A 27654-nucleotide genomic window follows, 5' to 3' on the forward strand; every position below is an offset into this window, starting at 1 on the left:
TCTGTGGTCTTCACAGTTTCTTGCTTAAACAGCATTCCCTTTTTTTAATGTTTTTTTTTTTTTTCCTTTAAGAGAAAGGTGGGGGAGGGGCAGAGAGAAGGAGACACAGAATCCCAAACAGGCTTCAGGCACTGAGCTGTTACCACAGAGCCCAACATGGGGCTCAAACTCATGAACTGTGAGATCATGGCCTGAGCTGAAGTCAGACGCTTAACTGACTGAGCCACCCAGGCACCCCCAGCATTCCCTTTTACCTTACAGTTGCAAAGAAAGGGAACAGCCATTATGTTTTGATGAAAAAGCTGTCACTTATTTGGAAAGATGTGCTCAATGAACATAAAGCCCTTTTGTGAAACTTTCCATTCTACAGTTCTGCATTTCTCATTATTAAGGAAAGCTGTACCACATCACAATCAGTAGTGATTTTCTCACCATCACTGTTGAAATTGCAGATACGTGGACTCCATTCAGACACAGTGCACTGCTTGTCTGTAGCCGGGGCACGTTTAACAAATACACCGACTCACTAAAATTTGAGAGCCACCAACCAATTTTTCTGTAGTTGATCTATACCACACCAGAATGTGTCCCCAGCTGTGCCATCTATACTACAAGGGCAAATATGACAAAAAGACATCTACAAAGAGTCCTGGTATTAGCTCTGGGTTTCAGTTTCTTCATGGGTAAATGGGGGTATAGAAATATATTATCTCTAATTTCTTCTTTTCTAAGGTGATATGATTAAATTGTATATTATCAACCTATACACATGTCCACTTCCAAGAACTATAAATAATGTTATATGGTTTTCCTTGGGGCTCCTGCTTGAACACGTCATTTATTGCATTGCATAGAAGCAAATATTTAAATTTTATTGCCCTTTTTGGCACAAAACAAAGGGGGAAAGAGAGGAGTGCTCTAAATATTTGTTCATACTTTGATCCAGTTCTTACAAATTTGTTTTTCTTTTTTCTCAAAATATTTAATCACATTATTGGACAATCTTACAAAATGATTGGATTAAATTATACTTCCAAATGAAAATATTATCTACTTAAACATCAGAAAGCCAATAATTCCCAAACATTGCATTATATTTCTATGCATAATTTTAGTAGTAAATATTTTTATAAAAACATAATCTAGGGGCGCCTGGGTGGCTCAGTTGGTTGAGCATCCGACTTTGGCTCAGGTCACGATCTTGTGGTTTGCGGATTGTCGGGCTCTGTGCTGACAGCTCAGAGCCTGAAGCCTGCTTCGGATTCTGTCTCCCTCTCTCTCTGACCCTCCCCACTCGAGTTCTCTCTCTCAATCTCTCTCTCTCTCTCTCAAAAATAAACATTAAAAAACAAAATGAAACAAAAAAAAACCCTATAATCTATCCTAATATTCTATTAATGACTAATATGAGTAAATGTTTAACCATGTAGACTTTTTATTATTGAGTTAAAACATGTCTTTTCACCCTGTGAATAAGTAACAATAAACACTATTATGTTTCTACTGAAACCAACCTTGTGTTGAGAAGCATCTAGCACCATGTCTTACATTGGTGCTTAGCAAATGTTTCTGGAATAGTGAGTAGGTATGCCCACAAATTATTTCTGACACAAATGATTTTTGACAACATCTTTTGCATGATTTGAAAAAATGGAAGTAAGTCTTTCTGTGGGCTTGCAGAGGCTTCGGTTTTCTTTGCCTGTAATCTTAATGTATTTTAAAATAATTTCCAGGGCGCCTGGGTGGCTCAATCAGTTATGCATCTGATTTCAGCTCATGTCATGATCTCGTGGTTCATGGGTTCGAGCCCTGAGTTGTAGGCAGCCTGGAGCCCACTTTGGATTCTGTGTCTCCATCTCTCTCTGCACCTCCCCTGCTTGCACTCTGTGTCTCTCTGTCTCTCAAAAATGAGTAAACGTTAAAAAATTTTTTCAAAAAATTTCCCATTGCCCTGAAATGCAGAAGATGCTCTGGATAAATTAAGAGTTCCTAAGGGTGTGAAAGTGATGATTGTGAGCGTGGAAAAACCACATTATTTCTTTTGTAATGGAAATTTGGTGTGTGTAGGGACCTTCTTATTGAAGAAAGGTGAATGAAGAAAAATTTGAGTAAAGGTGAAATTGAGCAACCAGCCAAAATTGATTAAACATTCTCATGGTGTTGGTGACTTAATCTGAAATGATAAATAAATAAAAAGTGTTGTTGGCCCTTCTTGTCAGTAGTTATGATGTTCCCCAAAGCTAATTTAATAGTCACCTTAGTTCTGGAATATTCCAGTCTTAACAGTGGTAAAGTGTTAGGAGTTAATGACAAGGAAAGGGCAAAACCCTGGCTAATGGTCATGGTCCAATAAAGCCAAGTCTATCCTCCTTCAGGGCTCAGTTCAGAAGCCATCTGTTTCACCAGATTTTTCCCAATTGTGAAGCCAGTCAGTTCCTAATTTCAAAATTGCATCATTTCATTTTATTTTGATGGCTTCACTTTTATATGCGTAGTTCCTGTGATGTTTAAAGTTAGTACATTTTTAGAAATAAAAGTCTCTAATGATTATGTTTTTGGTCTTTGAGTAGATTTCATTTTGTTACTGCCAAAAATAATACTGATGCAATAAAACACACAGTTTGTACAAAACATGCCAAATGTATTTTAAAACATGTATTTTTAAATAAACTATTAGTATGAAAATTCCTCACTATGTGGAAGACATTATTCTGAAACAAAAGACTCCACATACATAAATTAATAAAGGAACAAAATAATAAAACTTAGTTCCTCCAGCAAAAAAAAAAAATGTTTTTTAAAAATCTCATTTCCAAAATGATTGCCTAAGATGAGTGGTTCTCACAGTGGTGTCGGGACCAGCAGCAGCAGCACCTTTGTACTTGCTATAAATGCAGATTCTCCGGTCCCACCCACACCCACTGAATCAGACACTCTGAGAGTAGAACTCATCTGTCTGAGTTTTGACAAGCTCCCATGTAATTCTGATGCCTTAGACTATGGAATGTAAGTTAACAAAACTAAAATAGATAGGTCTGAATTTCTGGGTAGACTCATTGGTTCTCATTAAATCTCAGTCCTACCTACTGATCCCACTCTAGAATATTTTCAAGACCCCAGTCCAGATCAAACGAATCAGAATCGCAGCCTTAGTGTCAGCATTTTAGAAAGTTCTCTGGTGGCTCTAAAGAGAGCAGGACTAAGAGACGCTGTTAGGAGTTACGCCTACGCATTCTATACGCCAGCCACTGGCTGCATCTGCTGCACAGACTAATGTGGGGTGATTCCTGTTGCCCTTTTCTGCTGATCCTCCTTCCTGGCTTTTCCTCATGACCCCATTAACTGAAGCGACCGAAAGCGGAAGACAGCAGGAATCAGTTGCCAGAGTGGCTTATAGGAGTTGCTGCCATTTGGGGAACTTTCATGTTTAACTTGAAATTTAGCCAGCTACCCTTGCTTTTAGTCTTAACCTTTTTCAATCCATTTTCCACAGCATAGTCAACATTATTCTAAAACAGAAATCCGATTATTACCAAACTTGTTTTATTGTTTACTTTCATTCCAGTACAGTTAACACAGTATTATATTACTTTCAGGTATACAGTATAGTGATTCATCAATTCTACACATTACTCAGTGCTCATCATGAAAAGTGTCCTCTTTATTTTTTTTTTAATTTTTTTTTCAATGTTTATTTATTTTTGGGACAGAGAGAGACAGAGCATGAACGGGCGAGGGGCAGAGAGAGAGGGAGACACAGAATTGGAAACAGGCTCCAGGCTCTGAGCCATCAGCCCAGAGCCCGACGCGGGGCTCGAACTCAAGGACCGCGAGATCGTGACCTGGCTGAAGTCGGACGCTTAACCGACTGCGCCACCCAGGCGCCCCAAAAGTGTCCTCTTTAAACCCCATCACCTATTAAACCTATTTCCCCACCCACCTCCCCTCTGGTAACCATCAGTTCTCTGCAGTTAAGAGTCCGTTTCTTGGTTTGTCTCTCTGTCTCTTTTTTCCCTTTGTTTATTTGTTTTGTTTTTTAAATTCCACTTATTAATGAAGTAATATGGTATTTATCGTTCTTATTTTGCTTCACAATATACACTCTAGCTCTATCATGTTGTTGCAAATGGCAAGATTTCATTCTTTCTGATGGCTAATATTCCAGTGTGTGTGTGTGTGTGTGTGTGTGTGTGTCTGTGTGTGTCTGTCTGTGTGTGTGTGTGTGTAACATTTATCCATTCTTCTATCAATGGACACTTGGGCTGCTTCCATAATTTGGCTATTGCAAATAATGCTGCTAAAAACATAAAGGTGCATGTATCCCTTTGAATTAGTGTTTTTGTATTTTTGGGTAAATACCCAGTGGCTCAATTCCTGAATTGTAGGGTACTTATATTTTTAACTTTATGAGGAGCCACTATACGGTTTCCACCATGGCTGCAGCAGTTTGCATTCTCATCAGCGGTGCAAGAGGGTTCCTTTTTCTCCACATCCTTGCCAACACTTGTTTCTTATGTTTTTGGTTTTAGCCATTTTGATAGTTGCGAGGTGATAATCTCAATATAGTTTTGATCTGCATTTCCCTGATTATGAGTGGTGTTGAACTTCTTCTTATGTGTCTGTTGGCCATCTATGTCTTCTTTGGAGAAGTATCTGTTCATGTCTTTGGCCTATTTTTAATTAGATTATTTGTTTTTTGGGTTTTTTGTTTTGATTTAATTACATTATTTGTTCTTTATATATTTTGAATACTAGACCTTTATCAGATATGTCAGCTGAAAATATTTTATCCCATTCTATATGTTGCCTTTTAGTTTTGTTGATTATTTACTTCACTGTGCAGAAGCTTTTTATTTTGAGGTAGTCCCAGTAGTTTATTTTTGCTTTTGTTCCCCCTTGCCTCTGCAGACCTATCTAGAAAAATGTTGCTAGGGTTGATGTCAGAGAAATTTCTGCCTGTGCTCTTTTCTAAGATGTTCATGATTTCAGGTCTCCCATTTAGGTCTTTAATCCATTTTGAGTTTATTTTTGTGTATGGTATAAGGAAGCGGTCCAGTTTTATTCTTCTACATGTGTCTGTCCAGATTTGCTGACACCATTTGCTGAAGAGACAATCTTTTTCCCATTGTATATTCTTTCCTCCTTAGTTGAAGATTAATTGACCATATAAGGGTGGGTTTATTTCTGGGTTTTCTGTTCTTTTCTTTTGACCTGTGTCTCTCTTTTTATGCCATATTGTTTTGATTTCTACAGCTTTGTAATGTAACTTGAAGTCTGGAATTGTGATACTTCCAGTTTTGTTTTTCTTCTTTAAGATTACTTTGGCTATTCAGGGACTGTTTTTGTTACATACTAATTTTAGAATTATTTGCTCAAGTTCTATGAAAAATGCTGTTGGTATTTTGATGGTATTGCATTAAATGTGTAGATGGCTTTAGGTAGTCTAGACATTTCAACAGGATTTCTTCTTCCTCTCCAGAGGCAGATCATGTCCAAACTCTTAAAAATGGCTTGCAAGGTGGTGCCAAAGTTCTTGCTCCCTCTATTCTCCTCCCCAAACTCCTTCTATGCTTCAGCCATGCTAAATGTTTAGTATGTTACTTTGAACCCAGAACGTTTTCTCTCTCCTCCTATCAACAGATCACATGCTATTCTCCCTACTTGGAATGCTGCTCCCTGATACGTGGCCACTGCAACACTCATTCATCAAAATCTTTGATCTGGTTCCTTCCAAGAAACTTTAACTGATCCTCAAAGCTTGTGATAACACTTGGAGTTTCCTTAGAATCTGCCATGTTATATAGCTTGCTTACTTATCTCAAATTCCCGGTGGGCTGAAAAATTAAAGAAGGTATTGTTCATATAGTTACTATTGAATTTTTATTCCTACGTCTAGCACAGACCCTATACATAAAGTTTTCAGTAAAATTTTAGTAAGTATTTGAAAAAAATGAATGTAAAATAACCTAAGGACAGGTAACACAACTAAATAGCAAATTAAAAATAAACAGAGGGACACCTGGATGGCTCAGTCAGCTAAGCCTCTGATTCTTGATTTTGGCTCAGGTCATGATCTCATGGTTCATGAGTTCGAGCCCCATACCAGGCTTTGCGCTCACAGTGTAGAGCCTGCTTGGAATTCTGTCTTTATTTCTCTTTCTCTGCTCCTCCACTGCTTGTGTTCTTTCTCTCTCTCTAAATAAGTTAATTAACTTTCAAGTAAATAAAAATAAGCAATAAATTTACCAAAGAAAAAACCAAAAAGGTAATATAGATTCAGAAGTTAAAGTTGTACATTAACAGTACTGTGATAGACAACAGGCCCAGATGGCTGATCTCCCAGGTAAATGGCCTTTTTCCTACACCAGCCTGACACTTGAATCCTTTTCTTTTCATCTTGCATGAAAAACATGTCAGAGATGCCAATGTATTTTAAAGGAAGTTAGTATCTCTTCATTTGTCAGCATTCTGCGTACTTTGTTCCTCAAGCATTTAGCTTTACAAAATTTTAATAAACATGTCATATAAAACTGTTCTCTGGCCAAATAAGTTTGGGATGTACTAGGTTAAATTAAGCAATTTTCTTTAGTGCAGGCACATTCATAATTTCTATTATGCTAACCTACTTTGTAAATCTCCAAAAATCTTTTGAGAGCCATCTTGCAATATTAATTGTCAATATATTGAAACAGCTTGAGAAATATTAGTTTAAAAGTATTAGTAGATTTTTTATGCCAAGAAAGTTGAGGGGGAAAAAAGAGGGGTGTTGCAGAGAGATTTCTTCCATCCCACAGGAAACGAATTCATCAGAGTTATGTTCTGAACTATGTAAACTTTGTGGGATTAAAAAAAAGCCTACATAGGGGCGCCTGGGTGGCGCAGTCAGTTAAGCGTCCGACTTCAGCCAGGTCATAATCTCGCGTTCTGGGAGTTCGAGCCCCGCATCGGGCTCTGGGCTGATGGCTCAGAGCCTGGAGCCTGTTTCCAATTCTGTGTCTCCCTCTCTCTCTGCCCCTCCCCCGTTCATGCTCTGTCTCTCTCTGTCCCAAAAATAAAATAAATGTTGAAAAAAAAATTAAAAAAAAAAGCCTACATATATAAATTTATACATTATCAAAGCTATTTAAAAGTGTGCATTAAGTGCATACAGTATACAATATGATACATATAAGATATTCATCTTTCTATAACTACACTCTTGTGGGACATATAGTTCACTGTGGTGTATAGATGTTCTGAATTGTAAAGACTATAAATATATAACAGTTCAGAGAAAGATGAGGAATAATATGTCAGGCGAAATAGACAAGGAAAACATAAAGATGTAATTGGCCCTGAGGGAAAATAGTATGACACCTTTTGGGAGTCTTGGAACTTAGGGTTCAATTTATATTGAACACAGTGGAAGGCACCATTCATTTCCAAAGTTAGGCTTTGAGTGTCACTGGGTAGCTTTAGTGGGTACCTCTACCCTGTGTGCAACATTTATACTTAAAATCCTCCCAGGAGAAAAGGTACTGACACCTGATGACTGGGATTTGAAGGCATGAAACCCTAACTGACTGTCTAGAGTGGAACTGGCTGAATGAGTTCCTCAGAAAGAAATTCCTCTCAGTAAGGGAAGCTTGGCCATTGAGCAATGCTTCAGTGTGCCAAGGTCTAAGTGATCAGAGGAAAGTGTCTTTTCAGGCCCCTTGTGCTATTAATTGTGTAACTTTTCTGAGCGGCCATTCTGGCACTGAAGGAAAACTTAGAGACTGATAATTTGAAGGTTCATGCCATAAGAACCATTTCAGGTTTCTGTTCTACGTGGAAACATGGAAGTCTGTAGTGTAGTATCTGTAACTGGACTTATTTTAGAGGGCCTAGTGGACTCTGTGTGTGCGTGTGTGTGTGTGCTCATGTGTGTGCATGTACATGCACACATGTTCATAATTCATTACTCTTTCCACTGAGGAAATGTTCCTCTTCCTTTCATCGTGGTTCTGAGGGGGCCTGTCAATCACATAGTCTCACCCTCTCCTAACCACAAAGTTTGGCCTAGTTCATCAGGATAGCTTATCTAGTCAATGACTTTGATACTCCAAGCGGTAGACTTGTAATCCTAGCAGGACATATCTGAGTCCTTCGTGAGATTAGATAAATATTGGGAAACAGAGAGGCTCTCTTTCTATCAGTTCATAAACTATGGAGATCATGGCCTGAGGCTGACAGCTATTCTTTCCTATCATGTGGAAAAGCTTAAATAAGAATAAATTTGTCTTGTAGAGGGAGGCAGAGCCCAAAGACAGAGAAACTGAGTCAGATAGCTTGGTTAGAGACCCTGGATTGAAGTGTACTCAAAGTCTACCTCATGCTTTCACTTCCCAGGTGTATGAATCAATGTTTATTTACTTATTTGCTTATTTAAGGGATCTTGAATTTTCTTTTGGTTCCTTTTAGAAAGAGGCTTTTACTAATGGATAGACATTTTTACAAGAAGGAGGCAGGAAATGGATGAGGTCACTGGCAGAAGTTTTCACCAGGATCTTGGGGAGCATGGCTTTAGGGATTCAGGAAGAGATACTTGATGTTTAGGTGAGCCACAGACTTGAAGAATTCCTTAGGGCTTCCAGCATAGTTAGCAGTGATGTTTTATGTCCAGCTTTACCATTAGGAAGAACAGCTATCAGTCACTGGTGATGTCACATGGGCCATGCTCAACTAATGAAAGAAAGGGGTTTGGAAATGAAGTTTGACCTCTAGGAACCTGACCTGAAGTAATGCTTCCTTGGAGTCTGAAGGGTAAGTCCAGAAACAAATATTTGATAATTCATCACAAACAAACGTTAGAAATTCCTAAAAAAATGGAAGTCCTTACAAATACTGGAATTTCTGTAATCAAGATTGGTGGAGGCTTGTAGCAATTATGATTTAAGATACAGTTTTAAGTATAACTTCAGACTACTTATATAGAGAAAGAAATTAGGAGAGGTCATTCTAAAGAGAAGGAAATACTGACAGTGAAATGTTGACATATTCATAAGACTATGAGAACATCAGACTGACAAGACAAGGTGAAAATTTTGGAGGAGTTTGTGAGAAATAAGGCTGGCTAATTATAAGAAGGATGTGTTATGGTGCAGCTTGTCAGAGAAGTTTAATTCACATTTAGTATAAAATAGGGGAGAAGAGAAGGGCTCTTATATCACCAAGTGGTATAAATTCAGCAACACCGGTTTAACTTGCTTGCAATATAAATACAATCACACTTTTTCTGTTCTAGTTAGTTGTTTGAGTTTTCAAGCTTCATTCTAGAAGTTCCTTTATTTCCTTTTTTAAGATGTCCTGCTGCACTCCCACCCCAACCCCACACTGAATTGTCGAAGAATTAAAGGGCTTACTCAGTGCAAAGGAGATTAGTTCCGCTTCAAACACCACACAGGGAGAGATGACTGTAAGGTCAGACTGGCCCACATCCACCATTGGTTGGGTCACAGGCATCTCACACAGTTGGATGATGCTCCTGTCCTTCAGAAATGCCCTTGCTGGTCCAGATACCTGCACAGGATGGGCTGGTGACCAGTTTTCAGCTTCAAGAGTATAGAACTTAGGTAAATATTTATGTTCCCAGATGTTATTTCCAAAAACAGGACACCATATACTGCAAGGGCTGGGTCTCAACTCACGCTGCCTCACAAGGATGTTAGAGCAGAGGAATGTTCTTTAAGGGTAAACTCAAAATTCCACAAGCTCTGCCTCCCAGCACTGATCATGGAGTACATTTTTGCTGCCCTGCTGCAAATTGGCTACAACTTGAACAATACCAAGTGTTCTTGGGATTGTGAACAAACTGCAAGTTTTATACAATGCTGGTAGGAGTACAAATTGCTACACTCATCTTGAAAAACAATTTCCCATTTAGCAAAGTTCAAGCTGTGACTATGCTTGTGCTCCATAATTCTGCTTCCTAAATATAAGCTCAAGGTGAGCATGTTCATGGCAGTATTGATGAAAGAAGGGGACATCAAAATGTTCAACAATGAAGAATGACTACATAAATTATGATATGGTTTTACAATGGATTAGAGTTCAGTGACAATAAACAAGAATTACACGTCAATATGGATAAATCTCACAATGTTGAGCAACAACAAAAGAAGCAATTTGTAACAGAACATATGCAATTTGAGGCCGTATATCATATATCATTTCAAAAAATATGAAAAACTAAGCAATATATAGTTAAAAACTATGTACATGTGTGATAAATCAATAAAGTAACACAAGGATTGATAAAGACAAACTTCAGGATCCAGATTAGTTCCGGAGAGGATGGAGAGAGCTATGCTCGGGGTTAGGCATATGGGGGCTCCAAAGATATTAACTTCATATAATACATATAATAATGTATTATATATACATATATATATATAACATATATATACATACATATAACTTCATATAATACAACATGTTTTATTCTTTAAACCATGCAGATACACTATATGTTTTGCACACACCTATCTACATAAAAACACATATAGGATTTCACAATTAAAATAAACAATTCTTGATCATTTAAGTGAGCTCTGCAGCTCTCTAAGGACAAGTCCAGTCAAAAAATCTTCTTGGCTCTGTCTTGACTCCTTGGTTTGCAAAACTCTATGGAGGTGAAGAATCATTAGCATGAGAGTCTCAGGGACTTTCTGAGAGTGGAAGGGCCAAAATAGCAACTCCTCCCTAGCACTTCTCTGCAAGCAACCACAGATACTTGTGGCCAGACCATGAGATACTGGGAGAGCCTCCTTATACAAAAGCCTTCCTGTGGACAATGACCACTCACATCTTCTACCAGAAGTTTTACCTCCAGGTCTCTCCCTTCCGGGTGACCATGGCTCAAGAGTGTCCACCTATGTACCCATCTACTCTACATTTGTTCAACATTTGTTCACTTCTTCTTTTCTCTCTTAAGGCACATGGTAATAGAGAAGAAATGGGGTGAGAAAAAGAAAGAGAAAAGGAAATACTTCAAAAATACTGTTCTAAATATACTCATTGTGTCCCCATAGGTGTTCGAGAGGGATAGAGCCTCCCTTACTCAATAAGTATAGTAAATGTAAAAAAGGTTTTGTTTTGCATCAGGACTTACCAGAATCTTTAAAACTCTAAGAGGAGGATCCAGTACACTATTTATTTTCAAATTCAAAAAAGTCCTTTTCCACATATCTTTCTTGAATAATACACTGTTCTGTGGAGAAATTATGGGAAATCCTGAGTTTGAATTATGACCAATAATGTTTTCATAATAAAAGGAAAATAAGTTATCTATTACACTTTTTCTACACGAAATATTAGTACTAAAATATTTTAATTGAATTCTCCTACTTTCTACAATGGATTCTTTGTTGATATGTGTGCAGCCAATTCTCTATGGAAAATTCTGCAGTTTAGTGAATATTTTCTCGACATAATGACCTTAAAAAAAATTACCTCATGCTTTCTCCTCCAATACTGAATGAGTGTCTGCCCTGTATTAGGTACTATGTTAGTGCTGGGGACACAGTAGTGAAAAGTATAGACATAATTACTGTTCTAATGGAGCTTATACGTAAGAAAAATAAATTATTAGAAATTAATCCCCTCTCCATCAACTATACCTAATAGTAAAATAAGGAATAAAATTTTAAGGCCAATTTAAGGTAATTTTTAGCCCCAAATATTTTTTCAACTTATTATAACTCTATTCAAGTAATAGCCTGAATTAGTTACTGGGTTTCATTATTTGAAAAAAATTAAAAGTAAAAAATATTGGGGCGCCTTGGTGGCTCAATTGGTCGAGCATCTGACTTCCACTCAGGTTATGATCTAGCGGTTTGTGAGTTCAAGCCCTGCATACAGCTCTGTGCTGACAGTTCAGAGCCTGGAGCCTGCTTCAGATTCTGTGTCTCCCTTTCTCTCTCTGCCCCTCCCCTGCTCACAATCTGTCAATCTCTCTCAAAAATAAATAAACATCTAAAAAATTAGGGGCGCCTGGGTGGCGCAGTCGGTTAAGCGTCCGACTTCAGCCAGGTCACGATCTCGCAGTCCGTGAGTTCGAGCCCCGCGTCGGGCTCTGGGCTGACGGCTCAGAGCCTGGACCCTGTTTCTGATTCTGTGTCTCCCTCTCTCTCTGCCCCTCCCCCGTTCATGCTCTGTCTCTCTCTGTCCCAAAAAAATAAATAAACGTTAAAAAAAATTTTTTTTAAATTAAAAAAAAAAATAAAAGTAAAAAATACTGCTCAGGGAAGAAAAAGTCATCATATGAAAAAAACATTTATTTAGAGTTTTGGATTTAGTTAGTTCCTGCTCAAACATCCCTCTTCTGTTAATAGCAGTACATTGCATCCCAGGACAGAAACACCTTTATCCCTCTAGGCTTTTAATTATTGTATTTGTCTTTTATTACCTGAAGTTTTATGTAAATATAAGTCAAATCAATTGAGGAGTCAAATTATCAATGCCATTGAGAATATAAGATTTAACATAATTGATGAAAATAATGATGGAAAAATACTGTAATTAAATCTGAGATAGAAATAATGACCTGGCAGAATAAGTCATGATAAAAAAATAAAGAAAAATACTTATAAGAATGATAACAACATGAATTACTCAGGGATGAATTATTAAGAGAGATGCTTGAGAAATTTGGTAAGCCTTGTAATGTATCTTCAAAATACCTCTTTAAGATCATTCTGTAAAAACAAAATGTGAAGGCAGTCATACTCTATCACATTTATTTATTTATTTATTTATTTATTTATTTATTAATTAATTATTTGGAAAATACTATACCAAAAATATATATTGCTTTACTCTCTCTGTTCACCAAATTAGAGCACAATTAAAATGTAATCTAAATGCTGTTTAATATAAATTATGTGTATTTTTCAGAATCTTACATTTCATCTGTCAGGAAAATACCCAGACAACTGTATCATTATATATTATACATTTTTCTCTCTGTTTTAAAAGGATTCACTTTAAAAGGCTTTTCCATTGTCAGTTACTCTCATATAAGGAAGATTTCCTACACTGGGTATTCTCCTAGTTTAAACATATACTTGAAAGTCACACTAAAGGATAGAGCCCTATTTTCTCAGTAAACGACTTCCTAATTCCACTTTTGGAAATTGCAGTTAGCTGACTTAGCCATGTGTCTGAGGTGGCTAAAATATTGAACCTTTCATTTTTAATAGGATGGTATTAGCTCCAAGGACTATGTTCTTGACACCAAAGCAATGAATACAATAAGTCTCTGTGGTAGACAGAATAATGGCTCCCCGAAGATGTCTATGATCTAATCCCTGGAACCATTGGATACATTATATAGCATAGGGAAATTGAGCACGGGGGAGAATAGCCTGGCTTATCCAGGTGGGCCCAATGTAATCACAAGAGTCCCTGTCAGAGGGAGGCAGGAGGGTCGAAATATTTATGGAAAATATAAGGATGGAACCTGAGGTCAGAGAAGAGAGGTTAGGCTGTAGGAAGAAAGGGACCTGTGAGGCAAGAAATGCAGGCAACCTTCAGAGACTTGAAAAAACAAGGAAATAGATTCCCCCCCTAGAGCGTCCAGGTGACATGGAGTCCCATGGACCCATTTTAGACTTCTGACTCCAAAATTGTAGAATGTTTTTATTGCTTTAAGCCACTAATTTGGTGGTAATTTGCTGCAGCAAGAGGAAACCAATACAGTCTTGTTTCAATTTTTTCTGTTTTCTGCTCTGCTGAAAATGCAAAGAAAACTTAGCTTTCCCCTATTCAGGTCCCTTTTAGGAGGAGCTTGGCAAGGAACAAAGAAATGGTTTTTCTTTTCTAACTGTTCCTTTTATGGATCAGTTCAAATGTCTTTCCTCCATGAGGTCTTACATCCATCCCCTGGCCTCTTATATCAGTGTGCTTTTATTCGCAGAGGCCATAGGACAGTTATGAAGGTGCAGTAAATGACATTAATAGCCCTGCTGGGAAAACAGGGATAAACTAGGACTTTCCTAGGACAGATGGTCACCCTACTTATATTTCCACCACAGTGCTCATCAGTTTTCTTTGAATTACAATTAAACACTTACTTGTCTGTCCCTCCCATCTCCTTTCTCCTTCTGCCAAAGATAAGGGAAGACTTCCTCTTCATCTCTATTCTCCATAATATATTTAGCATCATCATTGCAATTAGCATCATCACTACCATCAGTATCATGATCCTTATAATCACTAAAACTCCCATCATACTTACTATGTGTCGGGCAGATTGTCCACATCTCGTGTAATAACTCAATCCTTACAACAACTGTAGAGGATGGCATTAATGTTATCCTCAGTTGATAGAGAGGTTATCGAGGCTAAGTTATATGCTCAAGATCACACAATGGAAGGTGGTAGAACCAGGATTCCATTTCAGAGAGTCTGGCTTCTTAATCACTATTGCCTTCCCAAGTAGAACTTTTCACTGACACGGTGTGTGTAGTCATTTGAAAAGTAAAGGCTGCACATGTACAGCCCTAATTGTACATGTTAATGGAAAAAGGCATTTAGGAAACAAAAAATTTCAATGTAATACTTTGTGTGGTGGGACACCTGGGTGGTTCAGTTGGTTAAGTGCCTGTCTCTTGGTTTCAGCTCGGGTCATGATCTCACAGTTTATGGGACCAGGCACCACGTCGAGCTCTGTGCTGACAGTGCAGAGCCTGCTTAGGATTCTCTCTCTCCCTCCCCTGCTTGCGCTGTCTCTGTCTCTCTTAAAATCAACAAATAAACATTTAAAAAAATTATTTGAAGCAAAACAGCTATCCACACAAAATGCTGTCCCTGACGTTTTAAGAAGTAAATTAAAATTATTAGAATTAACTTGGGGAAATAAGAGTTACTGGGAGGATCAGATGCATCTTTATTTTATTTTCCAGTTTCGTTAAGATCTACATATGACATACAGCACTGTGTAAGTGTACAGCATAATGATTCGACTTAAATATATTGTGAATTGATTAACACAGCAAGTTTAGTTAACATCCATCATTTCATGTTTCTTTAATTAAAAAGTTGTTTTCTTTGTGTGAGAAGTCTTGTGATGAGTAGAATCCACTCCCTTAACAACTGTCAAATATACCAGACAGCAGTGTTAACTATGTTCATTATGTTGCACATCATATCCCTGGTATTTATTTATAACCGGAAGTTTATACCTTTTGACCACTTACATCCAATTCCCCTTCCCCACACCACTCATGTCTAGTAACCACAAGTCTGATCTCTTTTTCAAAAAGTTTGGTTGGTTGTTTTTATTTCTCTCTCTCTCTTTTTTTTTTTTTTTTAGATTCTCCATCTAAGTGAGATCATATAGTATTTGCCTTTCTCTAACCTGTTTCACTAATCATAACCTGAAGGTTATATCACAAATGGCAGGATTTCTTTTTTATGGGTGAATAATAGGCCATCGTGTGTATGTGTGTGTGTGTGAGTGTGTGTGTCTGCACACGTGCACCACATTGTCTTTGTCCATTCATCCATCAGTGGTTAAGCTTGCTTCCATGTCTTGATTATTGTAAATAATACTGCTAGTAACATGGGGCACAGACATTTCTTTCACACAGTGTTTTACTTTCCTTTATATAAATTTCCAGAAATGGAATTGTGGGATCATATGGTAGTTCAATATTTAATTGTTGAGGAAACCCCATACTGCTTTTCATAGTGTTTGTAAAAATGTACAGTCCCACCAACAGTGCACAAAGGTTACCTTTCTGCAACATCCTTGCCAGCACTTATCTCTTCTTCTTGATGACAGATTTCTCATCGTGGTTTTAATTTGCCTTTCCCTTGTGATTAGTAATGTTGAACACTTTTCCATGTTCATGTGGGTCATTCATATCTTCTCTGGAAAAATGTCTCTTCAGGTCCTTTGCCCATTAATTGGGTGATTTGGGTTTTTGTTGTTGTTATTGAGTTGTCTGAGTTCTTGATATATTTTGGATATCATGCCTTTATAAGTTACATGGCTTGCAAATATGTTTCCCATTATGTAGTGTGTGCTTTCATTTTGTTGATGCATTTTTTTGCTTTCCATCAACTTTTTAGTTTGTTTGTAGTCCCACTTGTTATTTTTTTTTTATTTTGTTATTTGTGTTTTAGGTGTCCTATTAAAAAAAAATCATTGCTAACGCTGATGTCAAGGAGCTTACTGCCTATGATTTTTTCTAAAAGTTTTATGGTTTCAGGTCTTATATTTAAATCTTCAATCCATTTTAGTTAATTTTTGTGAGTAGTGTAAGATGGGCTGTCTAGTTTCACTCTTTTACACATGAATACTAATATTCCTAGCACCATTTATTTACAGGACTGTCTTTTCTTTATGGAGTATTCTTGGCTCCCTTTCAAATATTAGTTGTCTTTATATGAATGTGTTTATTTCTAGGCTCCCCATTCTGTTCCTCAGATCCGTATGTCTGTTTTTATGCCAGTACATATAATTTTGATTACTGTAGCTTTACAATATAGCTTGAAATCAGGAAGTGTGATGCCTCCTCCTTCTTCTTACCAGGATTGCTTTGGCTATTTGGGGTCCTTGGGATTCCAGAAAAATTTTAGGGTTGCTTTTTCTACGTCTGTAACAAATGCCATTGGAATCTTAAGACAGATTGATTTAAATCTATAGATGGCTTTGGGCAATATGGACATTTTAACAATATTAACTCTTTTGATCCATGAACAAAGGATTCTTTCCATTTATTTGTGTCTTCTTTGATTTCTTTCATCAATGCCTTGTAGTTTTCAATATAGTGAACTTTTATCCCTGCAGTTAAATTTATTCCTAGGCATTTTATTGTTTCTTATGCTAACATAAATGGGATGACTATTTAATTTTCAAATAACTTGTTAGTATATAAAAATGCTTGTTTTGCTTGTTAATTTGTATCCTAAAACTTTATAGAATTGTTGATTAAATCTAACAGCTTTTTGGTGCTGTCTTCTAGGATTTCCTATATATAAAATCATGTCATGTGCAAATAAAGACAATTTTACTTCTACCTTTCCATTTCTGATGCCTCTTATTTATTTTTCTTGCCTAGTTGCCCTGGCTAGGATTTTCAGTACTGTGTTACATGGGTGTGGAGAGTGGGTATTCTTGCCTTATTCCTAATCTTAGAGAAAAGCTTTCAGCCTTTCACCATTATGTTAGCTGTGGGCTTGTCATGTATGGTTTTTATTATATTGAGGCACATTTCTTTTACACCTAATTTGTTAAAAGTTTTTATCATGAATGGATGTTGAATTTTATCATAAGCCTTTTCTGCATCTGAAATGATCACATGATTCTTTTATTCTATTAATGGGATGTACCACATTGACTGATGTGTGTATTTTGAACAATCCTTACATCCCAAGGATAAATTTCACCTGATCATGGTGAATAATTCTTTAAATGTACTACTGAATAAGATTTGCTAGTATTTCACTGATAATTTTTATATCTGTATTCATCAGGGATACTGGACTGTAGTGTATGTTTTTCTTCCTAGTGGTGTCATTTTCTGGCGTTAGTATCAGGATAGGGCTAGCATCATAAAATGCATTTGAGAATATTCCCTTCTCTTTGATTTTCTGGAAGAATTTGAGAAGGATTATTGTTGATTCTTCCTTAAATGTTTGGTGAAATTCACTAAGGAAGCCATCTGCTCCTTGGTTCTTCTTAGTTGGCAGATTTTTTTATTGCTGATTCAATATCCTTACTAGTAATTGGTCTGTAGAGGTTTTCTATTTCTTTCTGGTTCAGTCTTGGTACATGGTATGCTTCTAGGAATTTTTCCATTTTTTTCTAGGTTGTCCAGTTTGTTGACATATCGTTGTTCATCAAAGCCTCTTATGACTCTTTGTATTCTTATGATATCATTAGAGTGTCCTCATCATCTTTTATATTTTGTTGATTTGAGCCTTTTCTCTTTTCTCTTTGGTTAGTTTAGCTAAAGTTTGCCAATTTTATCTTTTTAAAAGAAATAACTCCAAGTGTTAATATTTTCTTTGGTTTTCTTCATTATATTTATTTTTCTTTCAATCTTTATTTCCTTCATTCTGCTAACTTTTATGCTCCATTTGTTCTACTTTTACTAGTTCCTTGAGGCATAGATTTAAGGGTGTCAATTTGAAATATTTCTTATTTCTTAATGTAGCCATTTATTGCTATGAACTTCCCTCTTAGAATTATATTCACTGCATTCCGTAAGTTTTGGTACGATGTTTTTCTATTTTCATTGTTGTCAATAAGGTTTCTTATTTTCCCTTTAATCTCTTTTATCAATTGGTCATTTAGGAGAGTGTTGTTTAATTCTCGTGTGTTCTTGAGTTTTTCTGTTTTCCTCCTGTTATTGATTTCTAGTTTCATACCATTAGAGCAAGAGAAGATACTTGGTATAATTTTTGTCTTCTTGAATTTACTAAGACTTGTTGTGTGACCTAAAAAATGGTCTGTCATAGAAAACATTTCTTCTGCTCTTCAAAAGAATGTTTTCTCCTATTCCCAGGTAGAATGTTCTGTATATGTCTGGAAGGTCCGTTTGGCCTACAGTGTTGTTAATATTCACTGTTTTCTTGTTGATTCTCTGGATGATCTACCCATTGTTAAGAATCGGGTTTTAATGTTTCCAACTGTCATATTGTTGTTTATTTTTCCTTTATACCTCTGTTAGTTTTTGCTTTATATCCATGGGTACTTCAATGTTGGGCACATAAATATTATAATTGTTATATCTTCTAGAAGTTTTGACTCCTTTATCATTATATAATGACCTTCTTTATTTATTTTTACCATTTTGAGTTTAAAGTCTATTTTGTGTGATATAAATATAGCCACTTCTCTTTTGGTTTACCATTTGCTTGAAATGCCTTTTTCTATCCTTCACTCTAAGTCCCTGTGTCTTTTAAAGCTAAAGTGGTCTCTTGTAGACAGCATATCATTGGATCTTTTGTCTTAGATCAGACATTCTGTGTCTTTTGATTAGAGAATTTTATCTATTCAGGTATTAAGTAAATGTTGATGGTTAAGGACTTGCTGTTGCCATTTTATTAATAGTTTTCCAGCTTTTCTAGATCTGTTGTAGAGTTGTTGTTTTTTTTTTTCTTATTTCTTGGCCTGCCTTTTTTTGTGTGTGTTTTCATGTCTCTTGGGTTTCAATATGCTTTAACTACTTTATCATATTCTTTTGTGTATTTATTATAGGTTTTTGCCTTGTGGTTTTCATGAGCCTTATATAAAATACCTTAAAATTATAATACTCTATTTTAAACGGATAATTTAATTTGGTAGAATTCTTAAAGTTTACACTTTACTTCTCCTCCCCCTTATATTTTAACTTATTGATATTACTGCATTCATATTTGATATTGTGAATCTAATAACAGATTATTGTAGCTGTGATTATTTTTCCATTTGTTTTTAAACTTTTAAAAAACAGTTGTAAGTAAACTATGCACCACCAATTAGCATATTGCAGAATCGAACTCTATATACTTATTAATGCCAATGAATTTACACTCCCTTCTTATATTTTTATGATGCTAATTAGTATGGTTTTACTTCCACTCAAAGAACTCCCTTCAGCATTTCTTGTAAGGCAAGAATGGTGATGACTTCCTTTAGCTTTTGTTTATTCTGGCGAGTCTTTATCTCTCCATTTCTGAAGAACAGCTTTGCCAGGGATAGAATTCTTGGCTGACAGTTTCTTTCCCTTCAATATTTTAAACATATAATCTCATTCTCTCCTGACCTAATAGTTTCTGTTGAGAAAGCTATCAGTACATTTATGAGAGTTCCCTTATATGTAACTTTTCTCTTCTTGCTTTTTTCAAAATTCTTTCTTTGTCTTTGACTTTTGACAATTGAGTTACACTGTGTCTTGGTGTAGCCATATTAAGGTTCAATCTATTAGGGGTTCTTAGGGCCTCATGAATCTGGATGTCCATTTCTTTCCCAGGTTCTTTCCCAGGTTACTTTAAATATACTTTCTGTCTCTTTCTCTTGATCTTTTTTCTGGAATTCCCATAATGCAGATATTGTTTCTTTTGACTGTGTATTGTAAGTCTTGTAGGCTCTCTTTGCTTTATTTCATTCTGTTTCCTTTTTGCCCTTCTAACTGGAGATTTTCAAATGTTCTGCTTTTGAGGTCACTGATTCTTTCTTCTTCAGAATCAAGTCTCCTTTTGAAGTTCTCTATTCTGTTCTTCAGTTAAGTCATTGTATTTTTTTAGCTCTAGGATTTCTGTTTGCCTTCTTTTATCTCTTTTGATAGTTTCTATTTTGTTGAACTTGTCATACACAAATTTCATTTAGTTGCCTCTGTGTTCTTATAGTTCACTAAACTTCTTTAAGATTATTTTGTATTCCAACAGTTCATAGATCTCTACTACTTTAGGGTTGGAGCAATTAAAGTTTTATTAGTTTCTTTTGTGTTTTCATGTCTAAGTGATTTTTCATGATCCTTGATTCCTTCTGTTGGTATCAGTGCATTTGAGTAAGCCATCTCCTCTTCCAGACTGTAAAGATTCACTATGGCAGAAACAGTTCTTTACCAGTCAGCTCAGTTTGGGCTTCTGGATGTGTCCACTTATAATGTGCTTAGTGAGATGGAGCTTGCTTTATCAGGGTCTATTTATGAGTGAGGCCACTGCCCAAGCTCTGAGGAGAAGTGGGGATGGTATTGCTGGCTGAGAATAGTTGGAGAAAAGTCCTGGCTTTGTTTGCTGCCCAAGCAGAGGCTGTAGGGTGGGGTCTACAATTTCCTGGGTTCTGTAGTTGAGCCTACTAGATGGTCAGGATTAGGAACTATACTGCATAATAAGTAGGAATATGAATTAGCTTTCCTGCCCTGGTGGGGCAGCCGAAAAGACCCCAGGGTCTGAATGGTTCATTGTTTGGGAACCTGAATCAGGTAAGACTATCACTAAATTCCTTGGTATTGGGGTCATCAGTTTTGTTCTGCACATGGGGAAAAAGCCCCAGTCTATGCTTTTTGTTCCAGTACCAGTGTAAGCATGGATGTTGGATGAACTATGCAGCTTCTGTGTGCAATATTGACATTCAGTGGTTAAGTGGGATGAGGCTGTATTTGGTTATGGGTGGGGCTACAAGTTAATTTTCCTGCCTGGGCAAGGTGGGAAAACTGGCTCGGAGGCCAGAAGGGCACTTTGTGGTCTTGACTCAAGTTGACCCACACCCTAAATTCTCTGGTTGAACAGGGCCAATGCATCTGTTCTGTGGATAATTGGGTCTGCCTGCTGGACTCTGCTCAATGATTGCTGGCTTATACAACCTTCCAGATGTTTTTGGCCAGGCATTCTGGTAAAACAGGTTCAGGAGCTACACTTAGCATAGGGCTGGGCTATGACTCAGTGCTAGGGCCAGAAAGGTCTTTATTTGAAGACGCAAATCAGGCAGACCTCTCCCTGATCAGGTTGCACCACTGTCTTGGCTCTGCAGATTAGTACAGCTGATGGTTGGGACTGCAACTTGTGTCTTACAAGTATAAACTCAGTCATTCAAGATCTAAATGCTGGTTCTTGCAAGCTCCTCCCTCCCTTCTCCATCCCAACCAGATTCCCAGTGGTCAAACCCCAAAGATCCCACCACAGTCTCTGTGGGATGAGACTGGAGTGGGAGTTCTCAAGAAATGACCCCCAAGGCTGGGGGAGCTGGATGTCTACCCTGGGTTCTCTTTCGCCACTGCAAGGATGATAGGCTCAGGGGTGACCTCTGTGCATGGTCTCTATTGGTCTCTGTTGGTCTCTATTGGTCTCTGTTGTAGAGTGGGTGCTTTAGTCTCAGCCCTGTGTTCTAGGATTCTCTCAACGTTGTCTTGTACATGAATAGATATCAGTCCTTCTTGTGAGGAGGAGCAAAGAGAGGAATGACCTATATTGTCATTTTGGTGACATCACTTCTGTATTTTTAAGTTGGTTTTTGATTAGAGATTAACCACAGTATCTGTAAGTGGAACTGGCAGCTATATTTTCCTTAACTGGTAAAATGCTTTCCAATTGCCCTTAACAATAACTAAACAAAAGGCCTTTTTGCCAAAGCTTCAGGAAAAAGGATAGCATTTATTTAGAAAATATGGAACATTTATATGGCTTAGATAAACTCTTGCCACATTTGAAAAAATCATGTTGAGAAAGAGTCCTGGGCTGAGACTACCAGCCAAGCGTGTGAAGTCTTCTGCTTAGTAAACAGAATAACCATGATATTGATTATCCACATACTTATTCAAAAAAAAAAAGGACCAGTAATAACAACAACAACAGAGGCCTAAAAGATGAAGTTCGATTCTGAGAAATTACATTGCAGAACTGATAGCTCTTCTCTATGGAAAAGTATTGCTTCCAAAGTGAACTCTGGTGTGTTTAAGTAAAGGTGAGCTCATCTTATTGATTTAGCGATACAAAGGGTAGAAACACTTGGAATTACCAGAATGCAGATGAGCATGGTGATTTGAGTTTTTAATGATGTATTCTTTTTTTTTTAATTTTGTAAATGTTTATTTATTCTTAGAGAGAGAGAGAGAGAGAGAGTATGAGCAAGGGAGGGAGGGGCAGAGAGAGAGGGAGACACAGAATCTGAAGCAGGCTCCAGGCTCTAAGCTGTCAGCACAGAGCCCAACATGCCACTCAAACTCACAGACCATGAGATCATGACCTGAGACTAAGTCGGACACTCAACCAACTGAGCCACCCAGGCGCCCCTTAAAAATGTATTCTTGCGGATCCTGGGAAGATGGTGGCATAGGAGGACATGGGGCTCACCGCTCGTCCTGCTGATCACTTAGATTCCATCTACACCTGCCTAAATAACCCAGAAAACCGCCAGAAGACTAGCAGAATGGAGTCTCCGGAGCCAAGTGCAGATGAGAGGTCCACGGAAAAGGGTAGGGAGGGTAGGAAGGGCAGAGAGGCTGTGCGCGCTCCACAGACTGGCGGGAGGGAGCCGAGCAGAGGGGCGGCCCGCTGGGCAAGCAAAGCCCCTGAGTCTGGCTGGCAAAAGCGGGAGGGGCCTTACGGAGTGTGTTCTGACAGCAAGCGGGACTTGACATCTGGAAGGTTATAAGCTAACAGCTCTGCTCGGAGAGCAGAAGGCTGGAGGACAACGGGAGGGAGGGGAGGGAGAGTTGTTGAGCCCCGGACGACAGAGCTCAGCTTGGTGGGAAACAAAGGCACTGACCAGCGCCATCTCCTTCGCCCATCCCCCAGCCAAAATCCCAAAGGGAACCAGTTCCTGCCAGGGAACTTGCTTGCACCGCACAAACACCCGAAGCTGTGCTTCTGTGGATCCATCCCTCCAGCGGGTCTGACTCCCTCCTGGTGCTGCAGGGCCCCTCCCGAAGCAGATCACCAAAGGAGAAGTGAGCTGAGCCTGCCCCTCCCACCCCCATGCACCTTGCGGATCCACCCCAGCTAATACGCCAGATCCCCAGCACCACAAGCCTGGCAGTGTGCAAGTAGCCCAGATGGGCCACGCCACCCCACAGTGAATCCCTAGGAGATGGGGAAGAGAAGGAAGGAATCCCTAGGAGATGGGGAAGAGGGGAAGAGAAGGCACACACCAGTCTGACTGTGGCCCCAGCGGTGGGCTGGGGGCAGACATCAGTTCTGACTGCGGCCCTGCCCACCAAAGCAAGTTATTCAAGACAGCACAGGGGAAGGGCCCAGCAGTCCCGCACCACTCCAGGGACTATCCAAAATGAGGAAACGGAAGAATTCCCTCAGAAAAAACGTCCAGGAAATAACAACAGCTAACAAACTGATCAAAAATGATTTAAACAATATAACAGAAAGTGAATTTAGAATAATAGTCATAAAATTAATCGCTGGGCTTGAAACCAGTATAAAGGACAGCAGAGAATGTCTTGCTACAGAGATCAAGGGAATAAGGAACAGACAGGAGGAGCTAAAAAATGCTATCAACAAGTTGCAAAATAAAATGGAGACAACTACGGCTCGGATTGAAGAGGCAGAGGGGAGACTAGGTGAACTAGAAGATAAAGTTATGGAAAAAGAAGCTGAGAAAAAGATAAAAAAATTCAGGAGTATGAGGGGAAAATTAGAGAACTAAGTGATGCACTAAAGAGAAATAATATATGCATAATTGGTATTCCAGAGAAGGAAGAGAGAGGGAAAGGTGCTGAAGGTGTACTTGAAGAAATTATACCTGAGAACTTCCCGGATCTGGGGAAGGAAAAAGGCATTGAAATCCAAGAAGCACAGAGAACTCCCTTCAGACTAACTTGATTCGATCTTCTACACGACATATCATAGTGAAACTGGCAAAATACAAGGATAAAGAGAAAATTCTGAAAGCAGCTAGAGAAAAACGTGCTCTAACATAAAGGGAGACCGATAAGACTCGTGACTGATCTCTCTTTTGAAACTTGGCAGGCCAGAAAGGAATGGCAGGACATCTTCAATGTGATGAACAGAAAAAATATGCAGCCGAGAATCCTTTATCCAGCAAGTCTGTCATTTAGAATAGAAGGAAAGATAAAGGTCTTCCCAAACAAACAAAAACTGACGGAATTCGTCACCACTAAACCAGCCCTACAAGAGATCCAAGGGGGATCCTGTGAGACAAAGTACCAGACACATCACTACAAGCATGAAACCTACAGACATCACAATGACTCTAAACCCATATCTTTCGATAATAACACTGAATGTAAATGGACTAAATGCGCCAACCAAAAGACACAGGGTATCAGAATTGATAAAAAAACAAGACCCATGTATTTGCTGTCTACAAGAGACTAATTTTAGACCTGAGGACACCTTCAGATTGAGAGTGAGGGGATAGAGAACTATTTATCATGCTACTGGGAGTCAAAAGAAAGCTGGAGTAGCCATACTTATATCAGACAAACCAGACTTTAAATTAAAGGCTGTAACAAGAGATGAAGAAGGGCATTTATATAATAATCACAGGATCTATCCATCAGGAAGAGCTAACAATTATAAATGTCTATGCGCCGAATATGGGAGCCCCCAAATATATAAAACAATTACTCATAAACATAAGCAACCTTATTGATAAGAATGTGGTAATTGCAGGGGACTTTAACACTCCACTTACAGAAATGGATAGGTCATCTAGACACACGGTCAATAAAGAAACAAGGGCCCTGAATGAGACATTGGATCAGATGGACTTGACAGATATATTTAGAACTCTGCATCCCAGAGCAACAGAATATACTTTCTTCTCGAGTGCACATGGAACATTCTCCAAGATAGATCACATACTGGGTCACAAAACAGCCCTTCATAAGTATACAAGAATTGAAATCATACCATGCATACTTTCAGACCACAATGCTATGAAGATTGAAATCAACCACAGGAAAAAGTCTGGAAAACCTCCAAAAGCATGGAGGTTAAAGAACACCCTACTAAAGAATGAATGGGTCAACCAGGCAATTAGAGAAGAAATTAAAAAATATATGGAAACAAATGAAAATGAAATTACAACAATCCAAACACTTTGGGATGCAGCAAAGGCAGTCCTGAGAGGAAAATACATTGCAATCCAGGCCTATCTCAAGAAACAAGAAAAATCCCAAATACAAAATCTAACAGCACACCTAAAGGAAATAGAAGCAGAACAGCAAAGGCAGCCTAAATCCAACAGAAGAAGAGACATAATAAAGATCAGAGCAGAAATAAACAATATAGAATCTAAAAAAACTGTAGAGCAGATCAACGAAACCAAGAGTTGGTTTTTTGAAAAAATAAACAAAATTGATAAACGTCCAGCTAGGCTTCTCAAAAAGAAAAGGGAGATGACCCAAATAGTTAAAATCATGAATGAAAATGGAATTATTACAACCAATCCCTCAGAGATACAAGCAATTATCAGGGAATACTATGAAAAATTATATGCCAACAAACTGGACAACCTGGAAGAAATGGACAAATTCCTAAACACCCAACACACTTCCCAAACTCAATCAGGAGGAAATAGAGAGCTTGAACAGACCCATAACCAGCGAAGAAATTGAATCAGTTATCAAAAATCTCCCAACAAATAAGAGTCCAGGACCAGATGGCTTCCGAGGGGAGTTCTACCAGACGTTTAAAGCAGAGATAATACCTATCCTTCTCAAGCTATTCCAAGAAATAGAAAGGGAAGGAAAACTTCCAGACTCATTCTATGAAGCCAGTGTTACTTTGATTCCTAAACCAGAGACCCAGTAAAAAAAGAGAACTACAGGCCAATATCCCTGATGAATATGGATGCAAAAATTCTCAATAAGATACTAGCAAATCGAATTCAACAGCATATAAAAAGAATTATTCACCATGATCAAGTGGGATTCATTCCTGGGATGCAGGGCTGGTTCAACATTCGCAAATCAATCAACGTGATACATCACATTGATAAAAGATAAGAACCATATGATCCTGTCAATCGATGCAGAAAAGGCCTTTGACAAAATTCAGCAATCTTAATAAAAGCCCTAGAGAAAGTCGGGATAGAAGGAACATACTTAAAGATCATAAAAGCCATTTATGAAAAGCCCACAGCTAACATCATCCTCAATGGGGAAAAACTGAGAGCTTTTTCCTGAGATCAGGAACACGACAGGGATGTCCACTCTCACCACTGTTGTTTAACATAGTGTTGGAAGTGCTAGCATCGGCAATCAGACAACAAAAGGAATACAAAGGCATCAAAATTGGCAAAGATGAAGTTAAGCTTTCACTTTTTGTAGATGACATGATATTATACATGGAAAATCCAGTAGACTCCACCAGAAGTCTGCTAGAACTGATACATGAATTTAGCAAAGTTGCAGTATACAAAATCAATGTACAGAAATCAGTTGCATTCTCATACACTAATAATGAAGCAACAGAAAGACAAATAAAGAAACTGATCACGTTCACAATTGAACCTAAAGCATAAAATACCTAGGAATAAGTCTGACCAAAGATGTAAAAGATCTGTATGCTGAAAACTATAGAAAGCTTATGAAGGAAATTGAAGAAGATATAAAGAAATGGAAAAACATTCCCTGCTCATGGATTGGAAGAATAAATATTGTCAAAATGTCAATACTACCCAAAGCTATCTACACATTCAATGCAATCCCAATCAAAATGGCACCAGCATTCTTCTTGAAACTAGAACAAGCAATCCTAAAATTCATATGGAACCACAAAAGGCCCCAAATAGCCAAACTAATTTTGAAGAAGACCAAAGCAGGAGGCATCACAATCCCAGACTTTAGCCTCTACTACAAAGCTCTAATCATCAAGACAGCATGGTATTGGCAAAAAAAAACAGACACATAGACCAATGAAATAGAATAGAAACCCCAGAACTAGACCCACAAACGTATGGACAACTCATCTTTGACAAAGCAGGAAAAAATATCCAATGGAAAAAAAGACAGTCTCTTTAACAAATGGTGCTGGGAGAACTGGACAGCAACATGCAGAAGATTGAAACTAGACCACTTTCTCACACCATTCACAAAAATAAACTCAAAATGGATAAAGGACCTGAATGTGAGACAGGAAACCATCAAAACCCTAGAGGAGAAAGCAGGAAAAGACCTCTCTGACCTCAGCCGTAGCAATCTCTTACTCGACACATCCCCA

This window comes from Herpailurus yagouaroundi, unplaced genomic scaffold (genome assembly GCF_014898765.1).
Source record: "Herpailurus yagouaroundi ecotype Mexico unplaced genomic scaffold, PumYag 100, whole genome shotgun sequence".
In the NCBI taxonomy this organism is placed as follows: Eukaryota; Metazoa; Chordata; class Mammalia; order Carnivora; family Felidae; genus Herpailurus; species Herpailurus yagouaroundi.